Here is a 15,326-nt window from a genome sequence, read left to right as displayed (position 1 = left end):
GAAATGCTCTTGATGTATGGTAGTGTGGCTAGTCCTTTGGGTTGCGGCAATGACCTCATTCCGTTGTCTTTCCCTTAGGCAGCTGTAAATGAAATTGCTCGGGTATCCATTTTTGGCGAATGCATTGTATCGGTGTTCTTCTTCCTCTTTTTGCAGTTCTGGTGTACTGCAGTGAGTTGTGACCCTTTTGAATAGTGTCTTGATGCAACTTCCTTTGTGTGTGACCCCAACATATTGGGTATATTGGGTCCAGGTCGATGTGCTTACTGATTGAATTAACTTCTTCTCCTTCTACCCCTTTTCTTTCTTAGTAAACTTTAACCAAAGAGGCGAATTCTTTATAGAGATCAGGTACCAACTCCATACCTAGACCCTGCCAAAGCTGAGCACGCTCCTCGACTTTTTTGGGGACTTTCTTTATGCTTCCATTAATGCCACTGACCGAGCCTCTCTTTTTGCATCTTTTCCTACAGCGCCTTTCTGTAACGACCACCACTGTGAGTTTACCTCTCCAACTTTCTGGAAATGAAAACACCTTTTCCCAATGACATTCTTAAACAATCGCCACTGTAATTTTCTGAGCTCCAGTCGATTCCAGTGAAAACACCTGAGGCCATTCAGCTCCTTTCCAACATCTTGAGCTTCTTTATTAACCTAAGGTAAACTATAATCAGTGTGCTCTACTCTTTGTTTTGTAGAGTAGGATCTGCCCTTCTCCCAATTTATATCCCTCACAGGATGAAAATCCTGCCAGAAGCTAAATTGCAGCTCATGCATCAATGCATATTTACCTGCCATCTCTGCTCACTTGCTGAATTTTCTGTTCATTTATATTAATTCTGTTCGTCATGAAAGGGACTTTGTAAATTCCTCCAGCAGAATAATCTCTCTTAAACCCTCATGTATTTGTCTATTTATAAGGCTCATGCCCATCTCTCAAACTTATTATGTTTAACTCTTTTGAACTCAGCATAAATCTGACCTAGTTCCTTCTTTAAGTTTCTGAACCGCTGTCTACATGTTTGTGGTACCAATTCATAATCACTCAAAATATTCTGTTTGACATCTGCATAATATTTTGACCCCTCATTTACATCACTTTCTCTGCCGACCAGCTTCTTCTGAATAAGCATTACGCATGATTGTTTTGAGCATTCCATTGCCTGACCAACTTTTCAAATGAAACAAAGAAGGCTTCGATAACTTTCTCATCAAAACGTGGCACTGTTTTAACATATTTGTGCACATCACGGCCTTCTCTCTTCACCTCCATCCTGTTCACCTGACTTCCCAACATAGAGGGGACTGTGATCAACGGACAGTGTTTTCATGCGGAAACACTTCATTGTTTGATTGTGGAAGGATCCTTTGAAGCCTTGGGTGGAGGTGAGGGGGGAGATGCGGGCGCAGGTTGCATTACCACTGTGATGGCCAGAGAAGGTGTCGAGGGTGGAAGATGGCTTGGTGGAGGACATGGACCAAGCGAGCGAGTCATTGAGTGAATGATATCTGCAAAATGCTGATAGGAGTGGGATGGAAATATATCTCTTGTGGGGGGAGTCTGACTATAGGTGGCTGAAATGGTGGAGGATGGTGAATTGTATCCTGAGATTGGTAGGATGGAAGGCAAGGACCGGGGGTTATATGCTTATTATGTAGGGTTCAAGTGCGAAGATGCAGAAAGTTGAGAAGATGCACTAGAGCACCCTTCTGCAACCCAGCCACCTCTTCAATGCTACCTGTCCCTCTCTCCAGCTTTGTACCGTCTGAAAACATAGCCAGAATGCCCTCAGTTCCTTCATGTAGAATGTTAATGCATAAAGTGAAAAGTTGTGGCCCGAACACTGAGTCTTATGGAATACTACTTGGACCCAGCTGCCATCCTGAGAACGATCCTTTTGTCCCCACTCTCTGTTTTCTATCAGACAGCCAAGCTTGTATTCATGCTAGTACCTTTTCTCTGACACCATGGGCCCTTATCTTTTGCAATAGCCTCTAGTGTGGCACCTTGTCAAAGGATGTATTGAGCTCCAGGTAGATAACAACCATTGGTTCTCCTTGGTCTAAACTGCTCGTTTCTGCTTCAATGAATTCCAGAAGGTTTGTCAGGCATGAACTCCACTTGATGAAACCGTGCTGACTCTGCCCTATTTTACCAAACACCCCCAAGTATTCAGAAATTTCATCCTTCACGTATATTTAAGCTTCATCCTCCATATCTTTGTTTTTCTTGCCCTCAATTGATCTTTGTAATTCCCCAATCCTCTGTTTTCCCACTGCGCTTTGCCATATTGTATGCTTGCTCATTTTCTTGTATCCAATCCCTGATGTCCCACTTTAGCAATGGTGGCCTCATCCTCTCTGTACCATGCCTCTATTCCTCGGGATGAATCTCTGCAGTGTCTCCTGAATTAATCTTGGAATCTCTTGCCATTGCTGTTCCACCGTCTTTCCTGCTGGACGCCTCTCCTGGTCAATTATTCTCAGATTTTCCCTTATACCTCTGCAGTTGCCTTTATTCAGCAGAAATACTATTACTACACAATTCTGTCTTCAACTTCTCAAATTGCAGAGTAAATTCAACCATGTTATGATCAATACTTCCCACATTATCTTTCACCTTAACTTTCCTTATCTAGCGTGCTTCATTGCACAACATTAAATCCAGGAACGTCTGTTCCCTCGTGGGCTCCACCACACGATGCTCCAAAAGCCATCTCGTACATATTCCTCAAATTCCCTTTCTTATGAACCACTACCAAACTGATTTTCACATTCCACCTGCATATTGAAACCACCACTATCACTGGACTTTGCCTTTCCTACACATTTTTTCTCACTGCTCGTGTGTCTTGTGACCCAGCTCCTGACGACTCTTTGGAGGTCTACGCAAGTCTTACCTTTGTGTTTCCACAATTCTACCTATGCAGATTCTACACCATCTGACCCTACTTCATTTCTTACTGTTGATTTAATTTCATTTCTCTCTAGCAATGCAATCGCACTTCCTCTGTCAGACTACCTATCTTTTCGATAGGACACATGTCCTTGAATATCCTGCTCCCCTTGTAGCCACGTTCTGTGGTGCCCAACAGGTCTTTCTTACCAATTTCAATCTGCGCCACAAACTCATTTATCTTCTTCATTTTCTGGAATGTGTTCAGGTAAAGTAACTTTAATTCTGTATTAACCGTCCCTCTTCTCATTGTCATTCATTTGTCCCGTGTGCTTGAAGGTTGATAGTTAAACATTTCCAGATACTCTGTCCTATTTGTGTCTGTCCTCGAGATTTTAATAACTGATACTGAGTTCTGTACTCTAACCTCTTTTAATTCAGCTTTTCGAATTATACCCTATAACGGATACCCCCTGCCCGCCCACAAACACTCAGAATCAGTTTAAAGCCCCATCGACAGCCCTAGCCAGGATGCACTGGGACTCTGTTCCCAGCATGGTTCAGATGAAGACTGTCCCATCAGAACAGGTCCTTTCTTCCCCAGTAATGAAATGTGTTTATTCAACAAAAAAATACAAAAAAGATGCACTTCCAAAATTCCACAAAGACATTCAGAAAATATCTTCCAATCCCACGAACATTTCCATCTCGACCGACAATGGCAACTGATTTTTCGGAACACCACCACCTTCAAATTCCGCTCCAGACCACTCAGTATCTTCTCCAGCAGCTTACCGGTCTATTATTGCCTGGATTATCCCCGCTACCTTTCTTAAACAGAGAATGCAGAGCGTCAAGTTTCTCGGAGTGATGATAACTGAAAACCTGATATGCGCTTCTCACAATTGTGTGATGCTCAAGAAGGTTTAAAACTGCCTCTTCTTTCCTCAGGTGGCTCAAGACATTCAGCATGCACTACTTCGAAAATGCACCATTGAGTGTATATGTCCGTGTGCACAACGGCCTTGTACGATCTCTGTCCAGGATCGTAAGAAACTACAGAAGATTGTGAGCAAAAGCCAGGCTATTGTTGACTCCAACCTCCCAACCTTTCACTCCATTTACACGGCTCGTTGCCACGGAAAGGCTGTCAACATCTAACCCAGATTAATGAGGGAAGCAAGAGAGGAAATACTTGGGGCCTTAACAGATCTCATTGCAGCATCCTTGAACATGCCTGCGGTCCCAGAGGATTGGAGAATTGCTGATACTTTCCCCTTGTTTAAGAAGGGTAGCAGGGATAATTCAGGTAATTAAAGACCGTTAAGCCTGACGTCAGTGGTAAGGAAGCTGCTGGAAAACGGGTTAGGCTCTATTTCCATTTTGAAGAAAAATAGCTTATCAGTGATAGGCAAAATGGTTTTGTGTAGGAAAGTTGATGTCTTCCCAACTTAGTACAATTATTTGAGAGGTAAAATAGTATATTGTTCAGGCAACGGCAGTAGATGTCATATACATGGGCTTCAGTCAGGAGTTTGGGAAGGTTGCCTATGGTAGGCTGATGTGAAGTCGCATGGTTTCCATGTGTACTAGCTAAATGGATACAGAACTTTTTGGGCAACAGGAGACAAAGAGGAAGGTGGAATGGAGTTACTCAAAATGGAGAACTGTGATCAGTAGTGTTCCGCAGCGATCCATGCTTGGACTACTGTTGTTAGTGATATTTATAAAAAAATGATTTGGGAAGGTATAGGTGGTATGATTAGCAAGTTTGCAGATGACACCAAGGCTAGTGGCGTAGCAGACAGTGAAGGGGACTGTCTGAGAATATAGCAGAATATAGATTGATTGGAGAGTAGGGCAGAGAAATGGCAGTTTGAGCTTAATCCAGAACAAATGCGAGGTGATGCATTTTGGAAGATCCAATTCAAGTGCAAACTATACAATAAAGGGGAAATCACTGGGTAAAATTGACGTACAGAGAGATCTGGGTGTTCAAGTCCATTGTTCCCTGAAACTGGCAACGCAGGTCAACAGAATGGTTAAGAAGGCATATGACATACTTTCCTTCATCGGTTGTGTTCGTGAGAACAAGTGTTGGCAGGTAATCCTACAGGACTTTGCATTGCCTACATTTGAAATGCTGCCTCTGGTACTGGTCATCACATTCGCAAAAGTGTGTTGATACTTTGGAGAAGGTGCAGTCGAGGCCTTTCAGGATGTTGCCTGATATAGAGGGTGCTAGCTATGAAGAGAGGTTAACGAGATTAGGATTATTTTCATTAGAAAGACGAAGGTTGAAGGGGTACCTGATTGAGGTCTACAACCATCTGAGAGGTATAGACAGCGTGGAGAGCAAAAAGCATTTTCCCAGACAGTGGAACTCAATTCTAGGGTTCACAAGTTCAAAGTGAGAGGGGAAACGTTAAGGGGACATAAGCATGGAAGCGTCATTATCCAGAGGATGCCTGGAACCTGTTGCCAGTTGAGGTGTTAAAGGTGGGCACAATAGCGTCAGTTACGATATACAATATCACGACAGATACATGAATGGGCAGGGAGCAGAGGGGCACAGGCTGGTAGAAAAATAATCTACAGCTTTTGATAGAGAATCTGGATGGGTGCAATCTTGGAGTGCCAAAGGGTCCACTTGTCTGTTGAAATTTCCTTTGTTCTTCGTTCCAACATCGTCAAAGACCCATCACAACCTAGTAATGATCTCCTGCAACGCCTTACATCAGGCGAGAAGACGCAGAATCTTGAACACACGCAGCAGCAGTTTTACGTCAACTTCTCAGCAGTTATTACACTGAATGGACTGTCGAATCTCAGATAGCGCTGTTATTGTTAATATTGATCCAGCCTAGTGCATGCCCTCGGTAGCTTAACCTACATTCCTCTCAGATATGTTTTTCAACCATTTCTCTGTACTTCCTTGCTTACCCTGATCTGCCTGTACAATAAATCCTAACTTCCCTCTTCTCAGCTCCCCGAGTTCCTCACACCCAGTTCTTCACGATCCCCATACCAAACTGCCCCCTAGCTGCATGCCCAGTTCCAACTGATCCCCACGTCCAGCTCTCTATGACTTAGCCACAGCTCCCCGGAACCTCATCCCCAGGTCCCCCCATTCTCCATCCTCAGCTCTCTGGGACAAGCCAGCTCCCGTGTCCGTTGTCTCTCACTGTTTCTCTCACTGTGTCTGACTCTCTGAGGTTTCCTTTCCTTTGTCACATTTCTGTTTCTTTCCCTGAATTTACTCTCTCCCCTTCTCCGTGTCCGCCAGACTGTATTACCTTGTTTTGTTTCTGTTCTCTCTTTGACTGACTGTCCTTTTGTTTCTCTTACCTTATTCTTCACGTTGTGTCGGTCTCCATCTCCTTTTTTGTGATGATGATCATCTCTCCCTTCGTTTCAAGCAGGTGTTGGCTCATTGGTTCCATCTTGGCAATACAAAAAACTCAACTGGGTTTTGGCATCATGGATATAATTTAAATTAATTGGTTAAATTTGAATTGTTATCAAAACAGCCACCAGAACTCGGCGATTCTTTCAACAGCCAATATGCATGTCTATCGATTTTGGAACTGCCTGCCTCCCAGTGCTATCTATACTGACAACAGAAAGCATGCTATTCGCGTGTACAATGGCCTGACATAATAACTTGTTCTGTCCAGGATCATAAGATACTACAGAAGGTCATTGGAGATATTTAAGCGACTGCTGGACATGCACATGGATACCAGTGACTTCAGGGGTGCGTAGGTTGTTACTACATTTCACATTAGGATTAAATCTCGGCAAAACATCGTGGGCCAAAGCTGTACTTTTCTATGTTCTATGTTCTAAGATTGTGTGCACAGGCCAGACCATCACAGAAACCAACCTCCGATTCATGGACTCCATTTTTACTTCTCATTGTCACAGAAAGGCTGGCAACATCAAATATTCCTCCCACACGATAATGATCTTCTGCAACTTCTTCCATCAGGCAGTAGATACAGAGTCTTGAAAACATGCAGGTTTGAGAATGCTTTCTTCCATTCTGTTATGGGACTGATAAATCTACCTCTCTTGCGTCAAATAATACAAATCATACTAACCTCGATCTTGCTTTGCACACTTCCACTGCAGCTGTAACCTTGTATGTCTCACACTACAAAAGTACCCGATGATCTGTATTTTCTTGTTTACTACCTCTTGCCTGTAATACTCGCAAAATAAAAAAAAATCACTGCACGTGGTCAAAATAATTCAAATCAAACACGTGGAGTGCAGTGGTTAAAGGTTTTCTCAAGTGCAACTCAGAAGGTGTAATAATTCTGGCTTGGTCAGCGATACCCATATCCCATTAATGAATACAAGAAGATAGCCATAGTCAGAGAGGACACATACAGGGGACAACTCGCTTTAAATATGGCTTTAGATATACACAACTTTCCATTGCTATCCAGAAATAGAGCATTCCTGTGAAACGTTTCGTAAGCGGAAATGATATAAAACGGAGAATCATTAGTTTATATGGGAAACATTTCACCTTGTTTCGTAAAAGTGGAAATCCTCTTCTGATTTCTTTGTTAGTGAAAACAGGTGCTGATTTAATTCTTTTGTGAAAGTGGATGGCTTAAAGAGAACTTTCGAAAAACGTGGGATACCTTTACATACGTGGGCATAATATTTAGGAGTATGGGAAAAGGCGAAAAATAAACGAGGTGAATCTCATATTTTATTTGCATCCCAGCTGATCATAATTCCATTTGTTTCCACTTTTTTCTTCTATCTCTCTCTTTCTCTGCTGATTCAACTCACTCCTTCTCCCCTTCAAAACAGAGATCACTGTCACCAGCATTAATTACACTACTTTCCAATTGTTATGAGTTCTGAAAATTTTCCCAGCAGTTTCTGTATTCATTTAAGAACGTCGAACATAGAAAAGTACACCACTGAACAGGTTCTTCGGCCCACGATGTGATGAGGATTATTCCTAATTTAAAATAAAATAACTTCACCTACGCACCCCTCAATTCACTGCAGATTTTGTGCAGTCACTTAAGTGTCCATCATGACTCTGCTTATACCGCTGACAACGCATTCCATGTATTCACAACTCTGTGCAAAGAATCTACCTCTGATTTCTCCTCTATAGCTTCCGCCTAAAACATTCAAATTATGACCCTTTGTGCCAGACGATCCTGCCCTAGGGGATAATCTTTAGATATCAACTCTATCCATACCTCCCATTACCTTGTATACCTCGAGCAGGTCAACTCTTTTCCTCCTTCTCTGCAGGGAGAAATGTCCGAGCTTTGACACACTCCCTTCGTAACATAAGCCTTCCTGAGGAATCTTCTTTGAACTCTCTCCAAAGCCTCCGTATCTTTTCTATAATAGGGCGACTAGAACTGGACACAATATTCCAAGTGTTGTCTCAGCAGGGTTTTGTAGAGCTGCAGCAAAACCTCGCGGCTATTAAATTCGATCCCCCTGTCAATGAAAGCCAAAAAAATGCTTTCTTGACAACCCTATCCACTTGGGTAGCAACTTTGAGGGATCGACGCACTTGAACACCAAGATCCCGCTTTTGCCCCACGCTGCTAAGAATCCTGTATTTAATCGTATACTCAGCATTCAAGTATAACCTGCCAAAATACATCACTTCGCATTTACCCACTTTGAACTCCATTTACCATTTCTGCATTCTGTCGATATCCCGCTGCAGTTTGCACTAGCCGTCGATACTATCAACGGTACCTCCAACCTTTGTGTCATTGGCAAATGTACTAACCCACCCGTCAACTTCTTCAGCCAAGTCATTTATAAAAACTACAAAGAGCAGTGGCCCAAGAACAGAGCCCTGAGTCCCCACTCACCACGGACCTCTTGGCAGAAAGTTTCCATCTACAGCCACACTCTGCCTTCTGTCAGCCAACCAATTCTGAATCCAGACAGACAAATCTCTCTCTATCCCATACCTCCTGCGTTTATGAATGAGCCCACCATGAGGAGCCTTCTCAAATGCCTTGCTGAAGTCCATATACGCCAGAAGAAATGCTCGACCTCCATCGACCTGTCCTGTCACCTCTTCAAAGAATTCAATAAGATTTGTGAGGCATGACCTGCCCTTCACAAAACCAGGTTGACCCTTTAATCACGTTATGCCTTCCCAAATAGTCAAAAATCCTATCCCTCAGAACGCTTTGTAAAACCTTGCTGACCACAGACATAAGATGACTGGTCTGTAATTGCCAGGGATTTCCCGATTACCATTCTTGACAAGAGGAATAAGATTCACCTCCCTCTGGTACGACGCCCGTGGAGAGTGAGGTTGTAAAAATCTTTGCCAGCAGCTCAGTTTCCTCCTTTCTCACTTCCCGGTGCAAACTAGGATAGTTCTGATCTTGTGATTTCGAGTACATCAACTTCATCAAACTTGATCTGTTCGATTTTCCAGGTCGTCAAAGTTCTCATTCACAACAAGATCCCTTTCCTGAGTGAAAATCAAAGTGAAAAACTCATTTAGGGCTTTTGCTATCTGCTCCAATTCCACACACAAGTTCTCTACGCTATCACTGACCGAACCTACCTTCTCCCTGATCATTCTCCTATTCCTCACGTATAAGGAAAATATCTATGGGTTCTCCCTAATTCTTCCTGGCAAGCCTTTATCATGCCCCTCTAGTGGCATTCTTCAGTCCATTTCTGAGGTCCTTTCTCGCAAACCTGCAATCCTCTCAATCTGTTCTCGACGCTTGATTCCTCCACTTTACGTAAGCTGCCTTCTCCCATTTGACAAAAACTTCCTCTCTTCTCGTCATCCAAGGCTGCTTAATCTTACCCCTTTCTTGCCTGTCTCAGGGGGACAAATTTATCCATCACTCGCAATACCTGCTCCTTAAACAGTCTCGATATTTCTCTTGTGCTCTTTCTGTGGAACAATTGCTCCAATCTGTACTTCCCAACTCATATCTGATAGCGTCATAATTTCCTTTTCCTCAATTAGGTATTTTCCCATGGTTACTAATACTTTCCCTCTCCCTGGTTATGGTAAATGTGATGCAGATATGGTCACTGTAACCAAGGTGATTTCCCACCGAGCGATCTGACACCGGCTCTGGCTCATTGCAGAGCACCAAATCCAAAACGGACTCTCCCTCCATTGGCTTGTCTGCATACTGAAAAAAAGAGACCCTCCTGAACACACCTGACAATCATGGCTCCCTTCAAACCATCTGCACAAAGGAGGTTCCAGTTAATGTTGGCAAAGTTGAAGTCACCCATAAGAACAACCCTGCTACATCTGCATTTTTCCAAAATCTGCTGGCCAAAACCTCCTTCGATCCCCCTACTGCTATGAGAGGGTCGGTAGAAACCCCCCAATGAGGTGGCTGCTCCTTCGCTGTTCCCAACTTTCTGACTCAGCAGCCAGACCTTCCTCGACATCCTTTAGTTCTGTAGCTGTGATTCACTCTTTAATTAGCAATGTTGCACCCCCTCTTCTTTTTCGACACTCCCTGTTCTTTTTAAACGTTCTGAACCCTGGAACATCCAGCAAGCAATCCTGTCCATGGAACGTCCAGCAACCAAGTCTCCATCATAGCCACGACATCATAATCCCACGTACTGACCCATGCTCAGTCTGACACTGCTTGCTTTAAAAGAGACACAATTTAACCGATCACTTTTTTCAATATTTTAAAAACCTCCCTGATCAATTCATTACATCCTGTCACTGCACCATTTACAACTACCCCTCCTCAGATGTGTAGCTCTGGTTCCCACCCCCCTGCCAAACATGTTTAAACCTTTTTGAACCACACGAGGAAGTCTCCCTCCCAGGACATTTGTGCCTCTCCAGTTCAGGTGCAACCCGTCCTTTCCGTACAGGTCGCACATCCTAATGGTTTAAGTATTGGAAGCCCTTCCTACTTCATAAGCCTCAGCGCCACATGTTAAAATGACTGTTCCTCTCCTCACTATCTTACGCACTGGCAGCAAAACTGACAACACCACTCTACTGTTTCTGCCCTTCAGCCTCCAATCTAGCTCTCTGCAGTCACTTTTCAGATCCTCAGCCCCTTTACTGTCTATATCACTGGTGCCAATATGTACCACGACTTCTGTCTTGTTACCCTCCCCCTTCAGAATACTGTAAACCCGATCCACGTTATCCTGGACTCTGGCACCTTGGAGACAACATACCTTCCAGGAGTCACGTTCTTGACACAAAACATCCTGTTAATCTGTCTAACTATCGAGTCCCCTAGCACAACCGATTCTTTCTTCTCACCCCTTAACTTCTGAGCCACAGTGCCAGGTTCACAGCCAGACAACAGACACTATGGCTTTCTCCTGGTAGGCCGTCTCCACCAGCAGTATCCAAAAGGGTGTATTTATTGCTGAGGGGAACGGCCTTAAGGGATCCCTGCTCTGTTTGTTGATTCCCTTTCCTCTCCATGACTATAACCCATGTATTTATCACATGCCTGAGGATTGACCACCTGCCTGTACATCTCTCAATTTCCCGTTCAGCCTCCCGGATGTTCCACAGTTCATCCAGCTCCAAAACGTAAAACCTTCCCGGCAGTTCTCGCTTCTCTCCGCCCTCTCTCCTCGCCGCTGTGTTCAAAATGGCGGCAGATTCCCGAGGTAAGTCCCTTTCAAAATGGGAAACATTTACCTACCTGGCAGGCGTCACCTCTCCGTGCTCTCTCCTCGCCGCTCTGTTCAAAATGCATACATTTACATAATTCCTTTAAAAAATTCAGATCTCCAGCATCTTTTTAAAAAATTTATCCAAAACTTTGTTATTTCATAGAATGTTCATATCGCTGCCCAGGGAAGCATTTGATGACCATGACTAATTGTCCTCCCTCTGAGGACATTCCACAAGGCAGTATAAAGTCAAAAATGCTGTTATGGGTCTGAAGTCACACTTAACTCAGAACAGGTTAGATTTATTGACCGAAGAACATCAGTGAAACAGGTAGGTCTTCAGTCAAAATGTTGGTTTTACAGTGTGTTTTCATGAAATTTACTTTTATTCCAATCATTATCTTTTAAAAAAAATTTAAGTTCTGCCCTGAGCTGTGGTAGGACTTGAAACAATGTCTTTCGTTTAATAAGCTTTGCTTCTGAATTAGCCATCATATGACCTCGTACTCTGATACAGTATTCTAACCATGAAGTAAGATTGGAGACAAGAACATTTTTAATTGAAATATTTGTAACAGAGAAAGTTGTCAGAAGAAAGCTTGAACCAATACGCCCGAATTTTAACAAGGTGTAGACAGCAGTTTGTTCAGTAACAGTGTTGACACAGAGATGGAGATTGGTGAAACTGTAATCTGGTAGCGGGCAGATTTGGTGACGAGACAATACGATGCATAAATCAATTCAGGCTCAAAAGGTGGCTTGAGGTTGTGAATAGTTTTGATCTCAGATGTTTGTGAGGGAGTGGTCTGCAATTTAAGGACAATGAATGGCAAATACAATTGAAAGTGAAGACAATAGTTTCTTTCTTTTACAAACACAGATAACAGAAATTGCAATTAACTTCACCATGATTTATGAACAGACAAAGAGAAGGTTTGCAGGAACGCTAACAGTAGCGATGATAGGATAGTAACCCCCGCCCCGCCCCCCAATAATGATCAGAATAGCTAATGTCTGATATTGTAGAAATTCTCAATACCAGGAAATCATGGTATATCCCACGGCTAACCTCCTGCCCTTTACCATAACATTCCAGACGATTATTCTCAGATTCTGATCTCTTCTCTTCCTGTCTATGCAGTTGCAGATCTCTGTTATTGTTGGAGCCGATGCTTGTGCTGCTACAGTGAGAAAGCACACTGAGTAAAGCATCTTAATAACAGGAAAGGGAAACCCTCCCGTGACACAATTATAATCCACGTTGACTAACTTAAATCACAGTACGCAATATAATTGGACTGGAATGAATGCTGATATTGCTGGCTATTGGTCTCATCTCTCATCGCCAATTGCTCTAGAGAAGTTAGTTGTGAGGGAGAATGGTGGATGTTTTCTTTTCACAGTGAGATGATTCTGCTGTGTTGTACGTTTGCAATGATGTAACCATCTTTCTCCAACCCCATACCGCCAAAAACCTAAAATCGTCAGGATGTTGTTAATGTGCTGATATCTCTTCGATGGGAACAAATGCCAAATAACTGACTGTCATTGGCACCGTTGCCCTCAACATGGACAGGAAGTGCAGATTTGTCTGAATGCCCTCCTCACTGATAATAATAAGGCAACTTTTGATCTTGTTGTAGACTATGCTTCAGTAATTTATTTACATGAATTTAGAGACATTTTAATGAAGTTATATTTAAGAAAAACAGTAATGTTCACGCTTATTGGCTTCAATCCAAAGCCAAACGTTGTAAGTACGATGAACCTTTATAAAGACGTATGAATTAATGAGTCAGAGACTGAATGCATATGCCATTGGCTAGAATATAGAATGGAATGGGACCGTGACTGTGGAGACTGCATGACGAGAAAAATGATATTCCCTAGTCACCATCACTCTTTCTGACAGACGGATTTAAATATATTACACAAGGAAACAGACAACATTTGGGAGATGGAATGTCATAGAACATAGAACATAGAACAATGCAGCACAGAACAGGCCCTTCGGCCCACGATGTTGTGCCGAACTTCTAACCTAGATTAAGCACCCATCCATGTACCCATCCAAATGCCGCTTAAAGGTCGCCAATGATTCTGACTCTACCACTCCCACGGGCAGCGCATTCCATGCCCCCACCACTCTCTGGGTAAAGAACCCACCCCTGACATCTCCCCTATACCTTCCACCCTTCACCTTAAATTTATGTCCCCTTGTAACACTCTGTTGTACCCGGGGGAAAAGTTTCTGATTGTCTACTCTATCTATTCCTCTGATCATCTTATAAACCTCTATCAAGTCACCCCTCATCCTTCGCCGTTCCAACGATTAAAGGCCGAGAACTCTCAACCTATCCTCGTACAACCTACTCTCCATTCCAGGCAACAACCTGGTAAATCTTCTCTGCACCCTCTCCCAAGCTTCCACATCTTTCCTAAAGTGAGGCGACCAGAACTGCACACAGTACTCCAACTGTGGCCTAACCAAAGTCCTGTACAGCTGCAACATCACTTCACGACTCTTGAATTCAATCCCTCTGCTAATGAACGATAATACACCATAGGCCTTCTTACAAACTCTATCCACCTGAGTGGCAACCTTCAAAGATCTATGTACATAGACCCCAAGATCCCTCTGTTCCTCCACCTGACTAAGAACCCTACCATTAACCCTGTATTCCGCATTCTTATTTGTTCTTCCAAAATGGACAACCTCACACTTGACAGGGTTGAACTCCATCTGCCACTCCTCAGCCCAGTTCTGCATTATATCTAAGTCCCTTTGCAGCTGACAACAGCCCTCCTCACTGTCCACAACTCCACCTATCTTCGTATCATCTGCAAATTTACTGACCCACCCTTCGACTCCCTCATCTAAGTCATTAATAAAAATTACAAACAGCAGAGGACCCAGAACTGATCCCTGCGGAACTCCACTTGTAACTGAGCTCCAGGCTGAATATTTACCATCTACCACCACTCTCTGCCTTCGACTGGTTAGCCAGTTTTCTATCTAATTGGCCAAATTCCCCTCTATCCCATGCCTCCTGACTTTCCGCATAAGCCTACCATGGGGAACCTTATCAAATGCCTTACTAAAATCCATGTACACGACATCCACTGCTCTACCCTCATCCACATGCTTGGTCACCTCCTCGAAGAATTCAATAAGACTTGTAAGGCCAGACCTACCCTTCAGAAATCCGTCCTGGCTGTCCCTAATCAAGCAGTGTCTTTCCAGATACTCGTAAATCCTATCCCTCAGTACCCTTTCCATTACTTTGCCTACCACAGAAGTAAGACTAACTGGCCTGTAATTCCCGGGGTTATCCCTATTCCCTTTTTTGAGCAGGGGCACAACATTCGCTACTCTCCAGTCCCCTGGTACCACCCCCGTTGCCAGTGAAGACGAGAAGATCATTGCCAACGGTACTGCAATTTCCTCTCTTGCTTCCCACATAATCCTAGGATATATCCCGTCAGGCCCGGGGGACTTGTCTATCCTCAAGTTGTTCAAAATGTCCAACGCATCTTCCTTCCTAACAGGTATCTCTTCTAGCTTTACAGTCCGAAAGATAATGTGAACCGAACAGGATAATTCACAATCCACTCAAGTGAAATATGCTTTGTATACACATCATTTAATCATTCGGTTTAGAGATTGAGGAATTGTCTTTGGAATCTTAAAGAAATCTGGAAGATTTCTCTTCACAGATACTTCCTGACCTGCTGAGCTTTCCCTGTGATATCTTTTTTGTCGGAGACTGAATAATAT

The sequence above is a fragment of the Chiloscyllium punctatum genome, chromosome 12, assembly GCF_047496795.1.
Source record: "Chiloscyllium punctatum isolate Juve2018m chromosome 12, sChiPun1.3, whole genome shotgun sequence".
In the NCBI taxonomy this organism is placed as follows: Eukaryota; Metazoa; Chordata; class Chondrichthyes; order Orectolobiformes; family Hemiscylliidae; genus Chiloscyllium; species Chiloscyllium punctatum.
The sequence above is the reverse complement of the archived record's forward strand: the minus strand, read 5'-3'. Positions refer to the sequence as shown.